The 17,829-nt window shown below is 37.4% G+C and overlaps 1 long non-coding RNA gene across 1 annotated transcript; it reads right to left on the reverse strand.

Annotated features, from left to right (window-relative positions):
• Positions 1-1,321: 1,321 nt before the first annotated feature.
• Positions 1,322-9,551, reverse strand: LOC311441037. The gene is made up of 3 exons (XR_014695757.1): positions 9,213-9,551; positions 1,815-1,921; positions 1,322-1,704 (listed from the first exon to the last, which is right to left on the reverse strand). It is a non-coding gene; the product is annotated as an uncharacterized lncRNA (long non-coding RNA).
• Positions 9,552-17,829: the final 8,278 nt, after the last annotated feature.

The following is a 17,829-nucleotide window of genomic DNA, read 5'->3' on the forward strand; positions in this document are numbered from 1 at the left end:
TCATTTACAGTATCTGTAAAGTAAAAAATACAAAGGGGAAAAACAACCAACCAACTGAACCAAACCAACCAACCAGCCAATCAAACAAAAAACACCACCACTGTCTAAAGCCAGTAGACACTGAAAATGTGAAGATGGATTTTTACCCTATGACCCTTCATTCATGGCAAATAATGATAATGAGCATAAATAACTGATGGGATTATAAATGCTGAAAATCAGCTTCTGACACTGAACGTACATCATAAATATTGTTAAAAATGCAGGGCTGTGGTGGTTTTACTCACCTGAGTAGCTGAACTCCACGACTGCTCTCTCACTTCCCCTCCTTAAAGGGAAAGGGGAAGAAAATACAATGAAAAGGGCTCAAGGATTGAGATAAGGACAGGGAAATCACTAAACAATTATTGTGACAGGAAACACTGACTCAGAGTAGGGAGATTAGATAAATTTATTGCCATCACTAGCTGACTAGAACAGAGAAAAACTAAAAGCAAGCTAAAAACACCTTCCCCATGTCCAGTCTCTTCTCCTCCTCCCTGTAAGCAGCACAGGGGAACAGGAAGCAGGGCTGTGGAGCAAACTGCTCCAGCACAAGCCCCCCACGGGTCGCAGCTCCCACCAGAACCCCTGCTCCTGTGTGGGCTCCTCTCCATGGGCTGAAGCTCTGGCCCTGGGCCTGCTACTGCAGTGGCTCTCCATGGGCTGCAGCCTCCTCCCCCGGCTCCACTGGGTGCTCCTCCACGGGCTACAGCGTGGAGATCGGCTCCATGTGGGACCCATGGGCTGCAGGGGGACAGCCTGCTCCACCAAGGGTCTCTCCATAGGACGCAGGGGAACTTCCATACAAGTGATTTTTCTTGCAAGTAACTAGTAAAAATTTGAATAAGGGTAGATATCTTGGAAAGGGAGGAAGAGAGTGAGAAATGGAAGAAGGAAGGAAGGAAGGAAGGAAGGAAGGAAGGAAGGAAGGAAGGAAGGAAGGAAGGAAGGAAGGAAGGAAGGAAGGAAGGAAGGAAGGAAGGAAGGAAGGAAGGACACTGATTCAGAACTACTGAATTTAGTGAATTTTCAGCAAAAAGCAACAATTTTGACATCTTCATAAATATATATACATATATTTACAAGCAAAATAACTTTAAAAGGGAATACTTAATGCCATCATATAATGTCTTGCACAGTAGGCTGTATTCACTTGGTTTTAAATTAAACTCCCAGAATTTTGATGTTGATCCAGGGAGTCTAATGGTTGGCACTCTGCAGAATAATTTCTTGATTATTGAAGAACAAAACAACAAAACAACAACAAACTTTTTAAACATTAACATCATAAGAATATTTTATTTTTAGAAAATGATGCCAGTCCAGGTTCTCAGTGAATGCTTTTCAAAATCAAGCCCTTCAAGAACCAAAATCAAGCCCAATCAACAGTCTCTTGTGTTCCAGCTTGTGCCTATTGCCTCTTGTTCTGGCACTAAGCATCACTGAAAAGAGCCTGGCTCCATATTCTTTGCACCCTCCCTTCAGCTATTTATAGACATTGATGAGGCCACACCTGAGTTTCCATTGGACTCTTTCCAGTATGTCCACATCTCTCTTGGAGTGGAGGGCTCAGAACTGCACACAGTGTTCAAGATGCAACCTCACTAATGCTAAGTAGAGGGAGAGCATCACATCTCTTGACCTGAATAACCCAAAGAAAAGCTGAAACAAAAAATCAAAATTACAAGGACATATCATCAGTAGAGTAAAAAAAAAAAAAATGTAGACAACTTATAGAGCACAATATAAAGCTGGCAACTCTACACACTTACAGTTCCATATGCTGTATCAAAATCCAGCTAAAGCTTCCTGGCAGTTTTCAGTAGGTAGAGAACCCAAATGAATGGCTCAGTCAACAACAACAGCAAAAAAGACCATCCTAAATAGCACAGATTAAATAGATTAATGGATCATCACAGAACAAAACTACTTAAAAATGTTGGCCAATTTCCAGTAATGGCTTGACCTTAAAGCATGAGATTTTTTTCCTTTTACAAATTAGCTATTATTCTGTCTTAATTTAAAAGCAATTTTAAATATTTTAAAAGTTGAATTAAAGATTAGGTGACCCCTGGAATTAATAAGTAGTAATTAATAAGTAAGCAATAATTTGAGTTAGCCATTATGCTTTTTAAATTATATTTCATCCCTAAAAGTAATTCTGTTCAAATTTGCAAAAAACAACCCAACACCACTATCACCACCACCACCAACAAAAAACACAATCTTTTTCTGATGAGATCTCTGGAAAAAAATTCTTTCATATTCTTCCATCTCAAACACACTTAAGAGTTTTTACTCAATTAAAGGTAGGATTTTGCTGGAACAATTTCCTAATTGTTCTTTTAAAAGAAGAGCTTTTGCATCGTGGCAAAGGATAGACAGCAGGCATGACACACCGTCTCTGTGACAAATGTCATTATATTCAAAGGCTAAGAATGTGACACAAGATAAAAATAGTCCTAATGTAATTAATGACAAATATAATCTATGCCTTGTAAATGAGATCCTGTGTGAATTTTAATATATTTTTTATGGATATTTGTAGTGATACATTAGACAGGTCTAAGCTTGAAGTCCATAAGGGAGAAATGTATCTGGTTCATAATATTTAATGAATGATAGATGCTACTTTTAACAAAATATATGGAAGGGAAAATTGTGCTTTCATTTTTAAATGTGTCTTTAGTTCATATCTTTTCAGTATTGTTACCAGATACTTATTGTGTTTGTAGCAGTCACTTTGTTCAAAGAGCTACGTATATGCTGTGGCAAATTGCACGAATTACATATTCAGACTGTACCTAGTAAACAAGCCTTAGGAATTTAGACTTTCTTGTTAAAGAGAAATGATTGCAACAAGCTCACTTTTTTCACCTTTTAAAAAAATTATTTAGTTTTATTTATTTTATATTTTTGAATGTGAGAAGGATTAAGAATAAAAGCATGACAGGTGAAATCTTACAGTTTCTCGAATTACCTCAAATATTTTCAGTAACATGTTAAATGCTAATGCAGAAGAGTTGGTCACAGGAAGCATCCAAAAATGGTTGTGTGAGCCACACTTTTTGTGAAAAAATATAAGAGCATTAATTTATTGATCATTTATTCTGGAAAAAGCATATGCAACTATTGGCAAGTGGAGATTGTTGAAAAGATGATAAAATTACAAGGTCTAATCTACTAATCAGATATTAATTTGAAAAACCTTCACGTGAAATATCACATGAAGTAGTGTCACTGAAAATATTTAAAGTGAAAGCACAAAACTCCCATGATTAATTAAATTGGAAAATGCCTCTTGTAAATTAAAGTAAAAAGAAAAGAAAAAAAAGGCAAAAAGAAAAGAAAATAATTGAGTTGAATTCTCTATGTCTGTTGCTACGCAACATACGTAAGCAGAGTTTCATGTCCATGTCAAAACTCATTGATGTGAAATTTAATCCCAACACATTCAATAACTTCAGTCTAAGGCTCTCAGCACTCAGTAGTATAAGCCAAGCTACTGTCTCTCTTTCTTTTCTCCCTTGAACAAGCATGTCTACTCCAGGGCCTCTGATTCAATCTATGAACAAATTCTGTGAAACCTCTGCACTGTAAACACAACCAAAGTCTATAATAAAATAAATGTGGTAAAGATACAAAAATTGTAGAATTTATGTATTTTAGTATTTTAAGTATTTTAGTATTTTAAGGAATGAAGAAGTGTATTTTAATACTCTTGCACACTAGAGTATTAAATGAATACTGAAATATCTCTTTAGCCAAGTATCCATTCATCTAGTGTCACATTCACTGTTACCTTTCTTAGAGCAGAGCTATCTGAGTCTTGAGAACATCAAATCTTAATGTCAGAAAATGACAAGCTATGAATGATAGATAGCAAGCTCTCATTCTTCTTCCCTATTTTTAACTTGTTCTCTTCACTTTTTTGGCCCACAGCAAATTAGCTGGGGAATATCTCTCCCTTGTGACATCTGAGAATTTTTCCTTTTATGTCATTTCATCTATATTTTTAGCACTCTTTTGTGTTTAGCTTAATGTTTAAGCTGCTTAATTCTTTTTCTTAATTCCTTTTAAAAACCATAACCCACTTAATGGTGAGCATTAGTTTTTTATACAGTCCGATAGACATTGCCTCTGAAACTCCACAGGAAACTGAGATACATCTATGACTTACATGGGATCTAATGAGAAGTCATTGCAAATGTAAAATACTATTATCTAAGTATTCCACACTACTGTGGAAATATTAATAAATGAAGCTTTGTGACATTCAGGTGTCATAGATAGAGTTTATGGTACAAGAAAGTTCAAGCTATGAGTAATCTCAGATTGTGATCCTGCATAGTTCCAATTATAAAACATCCTTATTATTTTCTGTAACATTTTTTGATGTAACAATATTTGGAAGATGATTGAATTGAGAGCATCATATTTGCTGAAGTGAATAAGTTTTTCATATATGAAGTCATTCCACTGCAGATTATTGTCCAAAACAGAAACTTCAAAACAGAACTGAGATAGAGATCAGTCAGTTTCTTTTATTTTATTAATCTATTTTATTTCATTTTATTAACTATTTTTATTTTATTAATATAGGATCTTTCCACATTGGTATCTTATTGCAAATGATAAATAAAATATACAAATCCTAAAATAGTTTATTTTTACTTCAATGAAGTTCAGTTTTATTCAGACTATTTCTATTATTATTATTTATCATTGATCTTTTTTTATTCTGAGGCACTCAATGAATTTTTTGTCTCCGTCTTCACTGGCAAGAGCTCCATCCACATGGCCTGGGCCACAGAAGGCAAAGGCAGTGAGAAGGAAGAATTATGAAACACCTGCTGTAGGAGAAGATCAGGTCTGAGACCAGCTAAGAAACCTAAAGGTGTACAAGTCCATGGGACCTGATGAGATACATCCATGGCTCCTGAGGGAACAGGCAGACGTAGTTGTTAAGCCACATATCATATTTGAAAAGCTGGGACAGTCTGGTGAAGTTCCCACTGACTGGAAGAGGGGCAACATAACCCCCATTTTGAAAAAGGGAAAAAAGACCTAGGGAACTACAAGCCAGTCAGTCTCACCTCTATGCCTTGCAAGATCTTGGAGCAGATTCTCCTGTCAACTCTGCTAAGGCCCATGGAAAATAAAGAGGTGATTGGTGACAGCCAACATGGCTTCATTAAGGGCAGATTGTGCCTGACAAATTTGGTGGCCCTCTGTCCTGGTTTCAGTTAGGACAGAGTTAATTTTCCTCCTAGTAGCTGGTATGTTGCTGTGCTTTGGATTTATATTGATAATAATGTTGATAACATGCTGATGTTTTAGTTGTGGCACTGCTCACAGTAAGCCAAGGATTTTTCAGCTTCTCACATCGCCCTGACAGTGAGGATGCTGGGGATGCACCAGAAGCTGTGAGGGGACAGAACCAGGACAGCTGACCCCAACTGGCCAAAGGGATATTTGTTTTCTGTCCTATTCAGCTGTCTTTATCTCAATGAACAAGCTTTAACTTTTTTTTTTTCTTTTCCTATTCTCTCCCCCATCCCACTGGATGGAGGGGGGAAGGGTGAGCAAACAGCTGTGTGGTGCTTAGCTGTCATCTGGGTTAAACCATGACACCTTCTATGATTGAGTTTCACCATTGGTAGGTAAGGGAAGAACAACTGACATTATCTACCTGGATTTGTGCAAAGCATTTGACACTGTCCTCCATGATATCCTTGTCTCTAAATTGGAGAGACAAGGATTTGATGGATGGACCACTCAATGGGTGAGGAATCGTCTGGATGGTTGCACTCAGAGAGTTGCAGTCAATGGGTCAATGTCCAGGTGGAGATCAGTAATGAGTGGTGATCCTCAGGGGTCAGTATTGGGACTGACACTGTTTAACACCTTTGTTGGTGACATGGACAGTGAGACTGAGTGCACCTTCATCAGGTTTGCCTCTGACACCAAGCTATGTGTTGTGGTCAGCACACTGGTGGGAAGGGATGCCATCCAGAGGGACCTGGACAAGCTTGAGAGTTGGGCCTGTGTGAACCTTATAAGGTTTAACAAAGCCAAGTGCAAGGTCCTGTGCCTGGGGTGGGGCAATCCCAAACACAAATACAGGCTGGGCAGAGAATGGATTGAGAGCATCCCTGAGGAGGAGTTGGTGGTGTTGGCTGATAAGAAGATGGCAATGTGTGCTTGCAGCCCAGAAAGCCAACCATATCCTGGGTAGCATCAAAAGCAATGTGGCCAGCAGGACGAGGGAGGTGATTGTTCACCTCTGATCTGATCTCACCAGACTCCACCACGTTCAGCTCTGAGGCCCCCCACATGAAAGGGACATGAACCTATTAGAGTGAGTCCAGAGGAGGGCCACAAAAATGATGAAAGGTCTGGAGTTCCTCTCCTATGAAGAAAGGCTGAGAGATCCGGGGATGTTCAATCTGGAAGAGATTGCTCCAGGGAGACCTTATGGCAACTTCCAGTACTTAAAGGGGTCCTACAGGAAAGCTGGGGTGGGTCTCTTTTTCAGGAAATGTTATGATAGAACAAGGAGAAATGGTCTTAAACTAAAGGAGGGTAGGATTAGATTAGATATAAAGAAGAAATTCTTTACTGTGAGGGTGGAGAGGTGCTGGAACAGTTTGTTCCAGAAAAGCTGTGGATGCCCCATCCCTAGAAATATTCAAGTCCAGACTGAGTTGGGCTTTGACCACCCTGGTCTAGTGGAAGGTGTCCCCGCCCACAGCAGGAGGGCTGGAATTAGATGGGCTTTAAGGTCCCTTGCAATCCAAACCATTCTATGATTTTATGATCCTATGAGTCTATGATAATTTTTGTTTCTAATTTTCCATGAACTAAGTAATCTAACCTATCTGAAGGCCTAATATATCCATATAATATTACAGGCACAGACTGTCTTTTTGTGTTAAATACAAATGTAATCAGATCATAGTACTAGTTTCTTCTTAGCTTCCTACTGTAACAGTCCTCCTTCAAGGTAGCTTTTTCTGGTTTTGCTGATTAATCACTGATATTCTTATTACACTTGCAGTTTGCATACAGAATATTGTAGCAGTCTTAGGCACATATTTGAAAGCTTATTTCTAATTTACCCATCAAAGTTATATACAGAGTTAAGCTTAATAAATATATATATCCATATAATAATTTCATTAAACATTTAACATGAACTATTTATAATTTACAACCAAGTTAAAAGAAAAGAAAAATCAGGAATGGCTATTGCTCTGTGCATAACAGTTGGAAAAAATAATCTTCTAAACTCATATTGAAGTCAGTGATATTTGGATTTTTCTCAATGCATGTTGGACAGCAAATGTTTCTACTAAACTATATATCAGTATAAGCAATGATCCTGTAAATCTATTACCTAAGAGCCTTACAATCTTTCATATATTTATTTTATGTGATTTATTTTAAGTGAAAACTTGTGTTTCTACTTTCTCTTTACAGTATGAACCCTAACCACTTGACATTCCATCATTCAGCAGTAGTAGTACCTGTAGCACATGGAGCAGTTAGGCAAATTGACTTTATTTATGTACGTTTTTAAATAAAATATTTGTTTAAATCTATGTAATTATTTGAAAAGTTTCTCCCTGTACAGACTTTCTTTTCTTACTGTTAGATTCTGCTTTTATAACCTAATTGTCTTCAACTTTCTTGGGCCTTTCTATGCATCTTCTTATTCTTGGCTCCAACTGCTGGCAATTGATAGATTTTTATTTAGATAGATAGATATAGATAGATTAGACAGATATTTATTTAATTATTTTATTTATTATGGCTTATTTGTTCCATAGAAAGGTCATCCTACTTTACATTCTGTTGATATTTTTATTAATTTTTATTCCTTTATACAATCCTTCATTTTCCATTAGTTCATCTGCTCATTGACTTTGATAGAAAAATACCAACCCCAATATTGCTTCTGAATAGGACTGGAAGATATTTCCAAATCCCATCAGACTGCAAAACATATAATTAGTGGGGCTAAGCAGTGTCCTGAATTGCAGTGCTTGTGTTCAGTGGCAAAGTAACCACAGAGGGCAGGTTACTTTGACTGTCTCAAAAAAACGTTAAATTCTGAGATTCCCCATTAACATAAATTTATCCTTTTCATGTAAAAAAATGTAAAGATGATTAAATGTGTTTTTTTTTTATTATTATATTTTGTCTAAAATTAGAAAAATAATACTATTGATATTTATCTGAATAAGACGTCATGTCTTTTTGCTTATGCTTACATAGCATTTTTGCTCTCAAACAATATGAAATCCTAAGGCAAATATGTATAAGGATGTTCTTTTGATGATCATTTATTGATGGAATTAAATAATAATAATAAATAAAATTGGAGTTTTAACAAAGAAATCATAACAGGGACTAGATTTCTTCTACAGGATTTATTAAATGATAACAATAGGGAAAATATCACTGACCTGTTTGGTTAAGCAATATTAACATCAAGAGTCACTAAAAAAAATAATTAGGCAAAGGGACTGTATCACAGTATTGTACAGAAAGATAAAAATCAGTGCTAGTCCTGCTCTGTTCTTTTAGAGTGATTCAGTCAAGACTTGGCTCATGTTAAACAAATTCAATTAATGAAATTTAACTTGCAATGAAGCCGAAAACATGCAGTGTTTGATTTGAATTATTGTGCTGGTTTTACTTGTGTGGGCAGCTGAGCTCCACCACAGCTGATCTCTCACTCCCTGTCCTGAAAGTGAAAGGAGAAGAAAATACGATGCAAAGGGCTCAAGGGTTGAGAAAAGGATGGGGATATCGCTCAACCATTATTGTGATGGGCAAAACAGACTCAGGGTAGGGAGACAGTAAAATTTATTGCCAGTTACTAACAAGCTAGAGAACTGAGAAAAATAAAGGAAAGAAACCAAAAACACCTTCCTCCCATCCACCCTCTTCCACCTCTTCCCCCCGTGCAGTGCAGGGAAATGGGGGAATGGGGGCTGCAGTCAGGCCATAGCACTTCATTTCCACCGCTCCTTCTTAGTCACTCTCTTCCCCTGCTCCACACAGGGTCCCTCCCATGGGATGCTGTCCTTCATGAACTGAACCTGCAGGGGCTGCCCACAGGCAGCAGCTTGTCAACAACTGCTCCAGATATGGGTCCTTACCATGGGGTCCACTCGTCATGAGCAAACTGCTCCAGCATGGGCTCCTCTCCTTGGCTGCAGCTCAGGCCTGGAGCCTGCTTCTGTCGGGACTCTTCATGGGCTGCAGCCTCCTCCAGGCCACATCCACCTGCTCCACCAGGGGCTCCTCCATGGGCTGCAGCATGGAGATCTTCTCTGCTGTGGTACACCATGGGCTGCAGGGCAACAAACTGCTTCAATGTTGTCCTCTCCACAGATTGCAAGGGAACTTCTGCTCTGTCACCTGGAGCACCTCTCCCGCTCCTTCTGCGTGGACCTTGGCATCTGCAAGGCTGTTTCTCACTCCTCTCACTCTGCCAGCTGCTGTGTCACTGCAGGTTTTTTTTCTTTTTCTTAATTCTGCTCTCCCAAAGGCGCAAACAACATTGCTTATTGGCTAGGCTCTGGCCAGTGGAGGGGCCCTTACCTAACATGGGGGAGCTTCTGGATTCTTCTTGCAGAAGCCACCCCTACGGCCCCCTGCTACCAAAACCTTGCTGTGTAAACCCACTACAATTATTATAACTGTAACACTTACACTTTCATATACTGTGAGGCCAAACCTTCCTAAAATACAATTTTAGCAGCTCTTATAAAGCATAGATATGCTTGAAATGAGGAACACCTTTGTTGTTTTGTATAATAATTTTAAAGGGAACTACTTTCTCTTCTTTCCTTTCCTTTCCTTTCCTTTCCTTTCCTTTCCTTTCCTTTCCTTTCCTTTCCTTTCCTTTCCTTTCCTTTCCTTTCCTTTCCTTTCCTTTCCTTTCCTTTCCTTTCCTTTCCTTTCCTTTCCTTTCCTTTCCTTTCCTTTCCTTTCCTTTCCTTTCCTTTCCTTTCCTTTCCTTTCCTTTCCTTTCCTTTCCTTTCCTTTCCTTTCCACAGATTTTTTTCAGAATTTCTAGACATATATTTCCTTAAAGTTTATAGAATTTGAAGTTTTAAAATTTGAAGAATTTACATTCCATAATTATAAAAGGAGTAGTCAATTATTCCTGTCAAAAAATGACTAACCAATTTATTGGAACCATTAAAATTGATCCAAGATTTATGATTGCACAAAGATGAATTTAAATGTCAGCTAAAATTGGTCTTAGTTCCACTGCTTGAAAAATAACATAGATACTCAGCACTGTCACTGCAGGAGTGCCATAAACTAGCCAAACCTGGCAATCAGAAGTTGTTTTTGCTAAAGGAGTTAAACCAGGGACTGCATCTATTCCCCTTATATCACTTAGACAGATCTGTCACATGCTTTTGTTTTCTTTCAAGGTTAACAGATACTTGGAGGCATAGAAACTGGCCTGAAGTTGCAAGATATTAACCCTTTTTTAATACATATATGTAATGTTCTTTTCTGATATTAACACAAATATTCAAATAGTGACAAATATTTTCCTTTACTATCACTCAGCAGTGTGTTATATGTCTGAAAACTGAAAACTGTGAAAAGATTTCTTTTTAATCCAAGTCAGTCTTCATGATGACTTATCACAGAAACTCTGAACATAGCTGTCTCAGGATCATCTGCTGGTCACAACACAACTTTCTTGACACAAAGATTCACAGAAGTCCCCCCTGTTTAAACTGCATGTAGATGATAGTACTATGGACTCAGATGCTAATGCAGAATCATAAGGAAGAAAGGAATGAATACAAAGCAAAATTTCCATGTCCACCACAGTAACCTGGTTACATCAAGGCAAAATGGATTTTATGTTGTGTCTATTTCTTTTATGAAACACACCATGTAAGAGGAAAAGAGGTACTGATGATATTGTTTAATGTACAAGCACTGCAACAGCATAGGGTTGCCCAGCAACTGTAACTAGCACAATTTAGAGAGAGCAATGCCTGGCTAAATGGAAAGATGAATCAGAGGCATACTGAAACAAGCAAGAGAAGGCTGCATTCTCAGTGAACTTTGATTAAAAATAATGCAATGAGGCCCAAACATCTGCCTCTTGCCCTTAGTGCATAAGACAATCAGATATATGCTTCTTGTGAGGAGAATAAGTAAAGGGCAACTGCACAGTGGTTTCAAGTTACACTGCCAGATTGGAGCTCATGCCCACATGCAATCAATCTTCAGGAAGATATTAGTGCTCAGAGATATATCTCAATTATGACAGCACTTCTCCTAATAGTAACTGTAGATCAAGCAACCTTTCCATACTACTTCTATAATGTGTTTCAATTTTGTCCTGTTGAGAAAACAGAAAAGAAGAAAGAACCATCCACTTTCCACATCATGCAATGTCAAGTAGCCATCAATTATAGCTAAAGCTATGTAGAATAGAAAGGTATCCTTCAGACACAGAATTGTGCTTTTCTTTTCCTGTTCGCCATTCTGACATGGATGTAAACTAATCCAAAAGTAACAAAGCAAGTGTGGCTCCAAGTGAGGGAAATCATTGATTTTCTGCAGAAAATTACCACTGAGCACTGTGCCACTAATGAATACAAAACAGGAAATTCTTCCATTTAGATATCCTTATTGAAAATATACATTATACATGAGATGAATAGAAGAGAAAGGAGCAAACAGACACAGAGCAGTAAACAGACTAAATGTAGAAATTATGTATATATTTTTGACTCCGATTACTTGAAATTTATTAGAGATTCAGTCAGAATGCCTGATGCAAAAAGATAGCAAGGAATGGGCTGGTTAAGAAACAAGAAATAATAAAATGTTTTCATTTTATATCTCTAAAAAAAATAATTACTTATTTTGAAGTGGCAGGAAGCAACATTTTAGAGAATAAGGAAAGTAACACAGGGCAGAAAAAAAAAAAAAAAAAAAAAAAAAAAAGCAGATGGTCTAATATAAGCCACAATCAAAGCAGAGTTGAAATCAGTTGGTATAAAGGAAGAATGAATAAAGGAAAAATAGAAGTGACGGTAAGAACTGTTAGAACAACCAGTTAGTGTCTTCTTATCTCCCTGCTAAGTAAATTTTCTATCTAGTCAAGGTTCTGCATATATGGAATTATAAATATTCAACAAAGATAAGTTTTGCTGTTATATTCACACAAGTGCTGGGCTGCATCAACAGGGGAGTTGCCAGCAAGTTGAGGGAGGTGACTGTCCCCCTCCACTCTGCCCTTGTGAGGCCCCTCTTGGAGTACTGTGTCCAGGCCTGGGGCCCCAGCACAAGAAGGATGTGGGGCTGTTAAGAGTCAGAGGGTCCAGAGGAGGGCCATGAAGATGATCAGAGGGCTGGAGTACCTTTCCTGTGAAGAAAGGATGTGAGAGCTGTGAATGTTCAACCTGGAGAAGAGAAGGCTCCTGGATGACCTCATTGCAGCTTTTCAATACTTAAAGGGGACTTATAAAAAAGATGGAGAACAACTTTTTGCTTGGGCATACAATGACAGGACAAGGTGGAATTGTTTTAAATTGAGAGAGAGGAGAGTTAGGCTAGATGTTAGGAGGAAATTCATAACTCAAAGGGTGGTGAGGCACTGGAACAGGTTGTCCAGAGCAGTTATGGATGCCCCATCCCTGGAGGTGTTCAAGGCCAGGTTGGACGAGGCCCTTGGCAACCTGATCTAGTGGGTGGCCTCCCTGCCCACGGCAGAGGGAGGAACTAGATAATCTTTAAGGTCCCTTCCAACCCAAAACATTCTGTGATTCCATGATTCTATGAAATGCTACTTAAATTATCTTGAAAGGATATTTATGAATTTTGTCTGAAATAGAAGTTAAAATGTGTGTTTTTGTTGTTGTTGTTGTTTTTGTTTCATTTTTGTTTTAATTTGTTAGTATGCTAGTTTGTTTGTTTATTTGTTCATTTATACTCTGAATTACCCTCCTGGCAGTGCATGTAGTTTCTGTGCATATAGTTTCTGTGCATTATGGTGCATAATTTCTGATAGGAAATATCTGTTTTGGTGGAGATAAAACTGGTTAATCCATGATCTAGATCTCATGATTTTAATGGAGGCCAGAACAAATTCCCAGTACCTTATGACAGTTCAGATAATTGAAATAATTTGTGGGTTTCTGTAAAAGTAGGTTAAGCACTTGATTCTTAGAAGCAAGATGAATAGTATTACTCTTTTGCTCAAGTATTTTGGTAGATAAGGAACATTATGATAAATTCACCTAAGTCTGAATGGAAAAAATAACATTTATTTCCAGCTACACAATGTCACACATTTGGAATATAGCAAGATGTCCTCAAAAATTAAGTCTTAAACCAGTACTCAGGTAGGAGAAAATTTTAGTAAAAGTTTTCTTTTACACAGAATGTGTGTTTCTGAATCTGCAAATCTGCATGTTCATGTAGAGGTGTCTGTGTGTATTTGAATATATAAATACATTAATATTTACACACACAAATACAATACATACACAGGTATATGTGCACAAAATGCTCCATTTTTGTTGGTAAACATTTAGTTGGCCAGAAAAAAACAAGGAATAAGGAAAGGAAACCAAGTACATACACCTAACTTTCAAAATATTCAGCATGGGTTTTGGAATGACTTTAGTAGATATTTGAGTTAGCTTGACAATTCTGTACCACGTGTTTATAAAATACATCTTGACCCAAAGGTTTTTCCAGTATGTGTTTGCTGACTACTCCTTACCTTTTGGGCAGGTGATGAAATTATTAAACAATATAGATCAGAGAGGAATTGCCATACTCAGGACTTTGGTCACTTGTTTCTTTCTGTTTTAGTTTTCAGGAACAGGAAAAAGCAAAAAGTGATACAGAAACTCCACTGAGATTTCTGTTTGTGAAAATTGAAACAAACAAACAAATAACAACAACAACAAGAAACACCCTATCCCCTTTTTCTGCTTCATCTATTTCAAGCTGGTAAGGGCAAGGAACGGGGGCCAATGCTTTTATGGAGGAGGTAATTGGAAGAAGCAGCATTTGACATTGCACCTTCTCTGTCTCTTCATTGTATAAAACTGTATATAATTATTTCCCACCTACTACAATGGTGACATGAATAATCATTTTTCCAGTCACATATAGCACTATGAGAGAAGAAAAATAAATAATGTTTGTTTGTGTTTGATATCCTGTTAAGCACTTCAACTCATTAGCAGCACTTGCTTTCAATTTATCTTTAAGATCCTTGGTCAGTTTTAAAAAGTTTTGCCTTTCTGTCCTTTAAAAATATTTTAAAGCATTAAATACAGAAAAAGCAGTTTTTACAGATGGAGTTAAATGACCTAAATGGATGTTTCTGTTTGTTTGTTTTTTTTCATACCTCTCATACCTCTATTTCTTCATTATTATAATTATTATTCTGCTGAAGCAAATTATCAAGTATTGACACAGAGAACATACTGCAATACAAGAAATATTAATCCAGATCCCAAGCGGTATTTTAAATGAGGTTAGACCATAGTTTGGTATATGATTACTTTTCCTGCTTCCAAATCCTTTTTCAGCATGCTTTTCATCCTTTTTCAGAAAGGTAATATTGGAGTGCAGGTGGATGTCATATTCTGAAACCAGTAATGCAAGACATTTAAGACGATTGTTTTCTAATGAGAAAGGATGTGTTTGTTATTGGAAATAGTGTCTGATTTTTGTTTTCTTTTTTCTTGTAGTCTTATAACCTTGAAGCCATCATCTCTCTGTGAATTTCTAAAGCCATTTTGAAGATCATCAGGTCCAACCATCAACCTGACCTACCAAGACCCATCACTAAACCAGGCCCCTTAGTGCCACTTCCATGCACCTTTTAACTATCTCCAGGATGAGGACCCCACCACCTCCCTGGGCAACCTGTTTCAATGGCTAATCACTCTCTCCACAAAGAAATACTTTTTGATATCCAATCTAAATCTCTCTGTGCACAATTTGAGATCATTTCCTCACATTCGGTCACTCAACATCTGAGAAAAGTGGCTGCCAGCAACCTTGCTGCAACCTCCTTTCATCACTGTAGACAGTGTAGCTCCAAATTAAACAGCCCCAGTTCTCTCAACAGTTCTCTCAACTGCTTCTCATAAGCCTTGTTTTCAATTCCCTTTGCCAGCTTTGTTGCTCTTCTCTGCACACACTTGAGCAACTCAATATCCTTCTGTGCATTTAGCAACCTGGTCTAGTGGAAGGTGTCCCTATCCATATCCGGGGGTTTGGAACAAGATGATATTTAAGGACCTTTCCAACCCAAATCATTCTGTGATTCTACTAATTGTGAGTGACCTAAACTAGCAAGGACTGATTTCTCTCATTCTTCTTGCCATCCTCACTATATTAAAGTTAAAAAAAGAACCAACTTGGAGACCGTTGCTTTAAAATTGTGATGGTGGTTCTGCACCATTCTCCTACCTGTCCTTATTTATTTTATGTACCTTACATAAAATACATCTTTGTTTTAAATTCTATGGCAATGCAACAAGCAGGAGATTTAATATTTGCACTAAGGGAATCTCTTTGTTTGTTTGGTTGGTTGGTTAGTTTTGGTTTTGTCTTCCCTAGTGAAAGTTTATTTTTGTGAGTGAATAAAATATATTAGGAAGCTCAGAGCAGATTTGCAGTTATTTGGTACTTTTTTGCAGTTCAAGATACAAAGCAATATCAGTATATGTTCCCATCTAAATTTATACCCTGTATACTCAGTAAAATTCTGAAACTTTATTAAAAAATACAAAACGAAAGGTAATGAAAGGTAATGAAATAAAGAATTGGGAAATTAAGAACACGTTTTGTTTATTACTGCAAAAGTTTTAGATGTGCATATTGAAAAAAGTAACATTCCCAGAGAGGGAATGACTATATTAACTCAGAATGCTTTGCTTTTCCCATGATGAATTTCAATAATCTAGAGGAAGATAAGCTTTATAAATCAGTAGATACAGGAATCAGATTTTGTCACTCTACTGTTTGTAATATCATTTCTGAATATGAAATTTTACTTCTCTTTTTTTTACACAATAAGAATTTCATATATATATATATATATATATATATATACATATATGTTCTCAATCAAAGAAATATTTAAGAGTCTGAATTGGCAGAAAGATGAGAAGACTTGCCCAGGGAGGATGTTAATTTCATTTTTATTATTTTTGCCCCAAAAAGTCAAATTTATTTTTTCCCTGTGTTCTTTACCACTTCTTATTGAAGCTACTGTTTATTATAACAGTTATCCCAGATATTGTACTGTTTTAACCAGCCACTGGAATTTCTACCCTAAAATGTAAAATGTGGGAAGATAAAGCTGTAGTTGTAGAAGTAAGTTTGTATAATCTATGTCTTTGTAAAGACAGACTTGCTTCCTGTAGCCAATTTGTTCATTTCTGCATCTTGTTCTACTTGTAAACACATTGAAGAATGGGCCTTCCTTTTCTCTGGGAGTGTCTCTAGCAGAAGTGACATTGTTTGGAGATTCTCAAAGCTTCTGAATTGTTCTAATTTATTTTGTCTGTAATTCAATAAAATAGTAAAGAGCCAGGGTTAACTTAATGCACCATTTAGCATAACTTTAAATTGTGTTTCATTTAAATGTCTTCAGCAAGATTTAATAGCATACTTAAAATTTTTCTGTAAGAAATGGGTTTATGGGCAAGGTTTTGGTAGCAGGGGTCCATAGGGGTTTCTTCTGTGAGAATTCAGAAGCTGCCCCATGTTAGACATGGGCCCCACCCAGAGCTATTGGCCAGAGCTGAGCCAATAAGTGATGTTGTTTTCACCTCTGTGAGAGCAGATTTAAGAAAGGGAAAAAAAGCTACAGTGACATAGCAGCTAGGAGAGAGGAGTGAGAAACAGCCCTGCAGACACCAAGGTCAGTGAAGAAGGAAGGGGAGAGGTGCCCCAGGCACTGGAACATAAGTTCCCCCATGGCCTGTGGAGAGGCCCTTGGTGGAGCAGAATGTCCTCCTGTTGCCCACAGCGTCCCAAGGTGGAGCAGGTTTCCAAAACTGCTGTCTGTCAGAGGGTCTGTCATGAGCCAGGACAAAACAAACAGGACAAGACATAATGAACTAAAAGAAAAGCAGGAAGACTTTGAACTGCTGGATTAGTGAGGCACTGAAATAGGTTGCCTGTGAATATTACAAACCTTTCCAGTGACAAGCTTATGACAAAGAATGAGCAATTTTTCTTGCCGTTTCCTAAAGGCTTTATTATCATTGTCTACAGATGATGGCATACTTCAAATAGAACTGTGTAATTTTCTTCTTGGGGTGGAGGTTGTGGGGGATAGGACTTTGTTGCATTTTCATAAGCTAATGGAAAAGGAAAGGAAGAGAAAATAAAGAGTGACTCTCAGGCAATTTATTCTTTTAATTAAAACACACCGTAAGAATAGTATCAAGATTTGCAAATGCTAGGTCATGAGAACAGCACAAAAACAAAAGGGAAAAAATATCTCCACAGAGACTTTAAAATAACACTGCCAAGAAAATAGATAAAGAGCTGCAAGCCAAAGGTGGACTACAGAATGCTAAATAGCATGTGCTCAGCATTACAGAGGCTAAGGTTACCTGATGCACTGTTTAGCTTTGTGATGGACCAGATGAGGTCTCAAGGTCTTTTCCAGACTTATATTCCAGGTTAGAAAAACTTGCATGATCTGTATTTTCTCATTTAAAACATATTTGTAAGTCTTAAATAGTG

The sequence above is a fragment of the Aythya ferina genome (genome assembly GCF_964211825.1).
Source record: "Aythya ferina genome assembly, chromosome: 8".
NCBI lineage: Eukaryota > Metazoa > Chordata > Aves > Anseriformes > Anatidae > Aythya > Aythya ferina.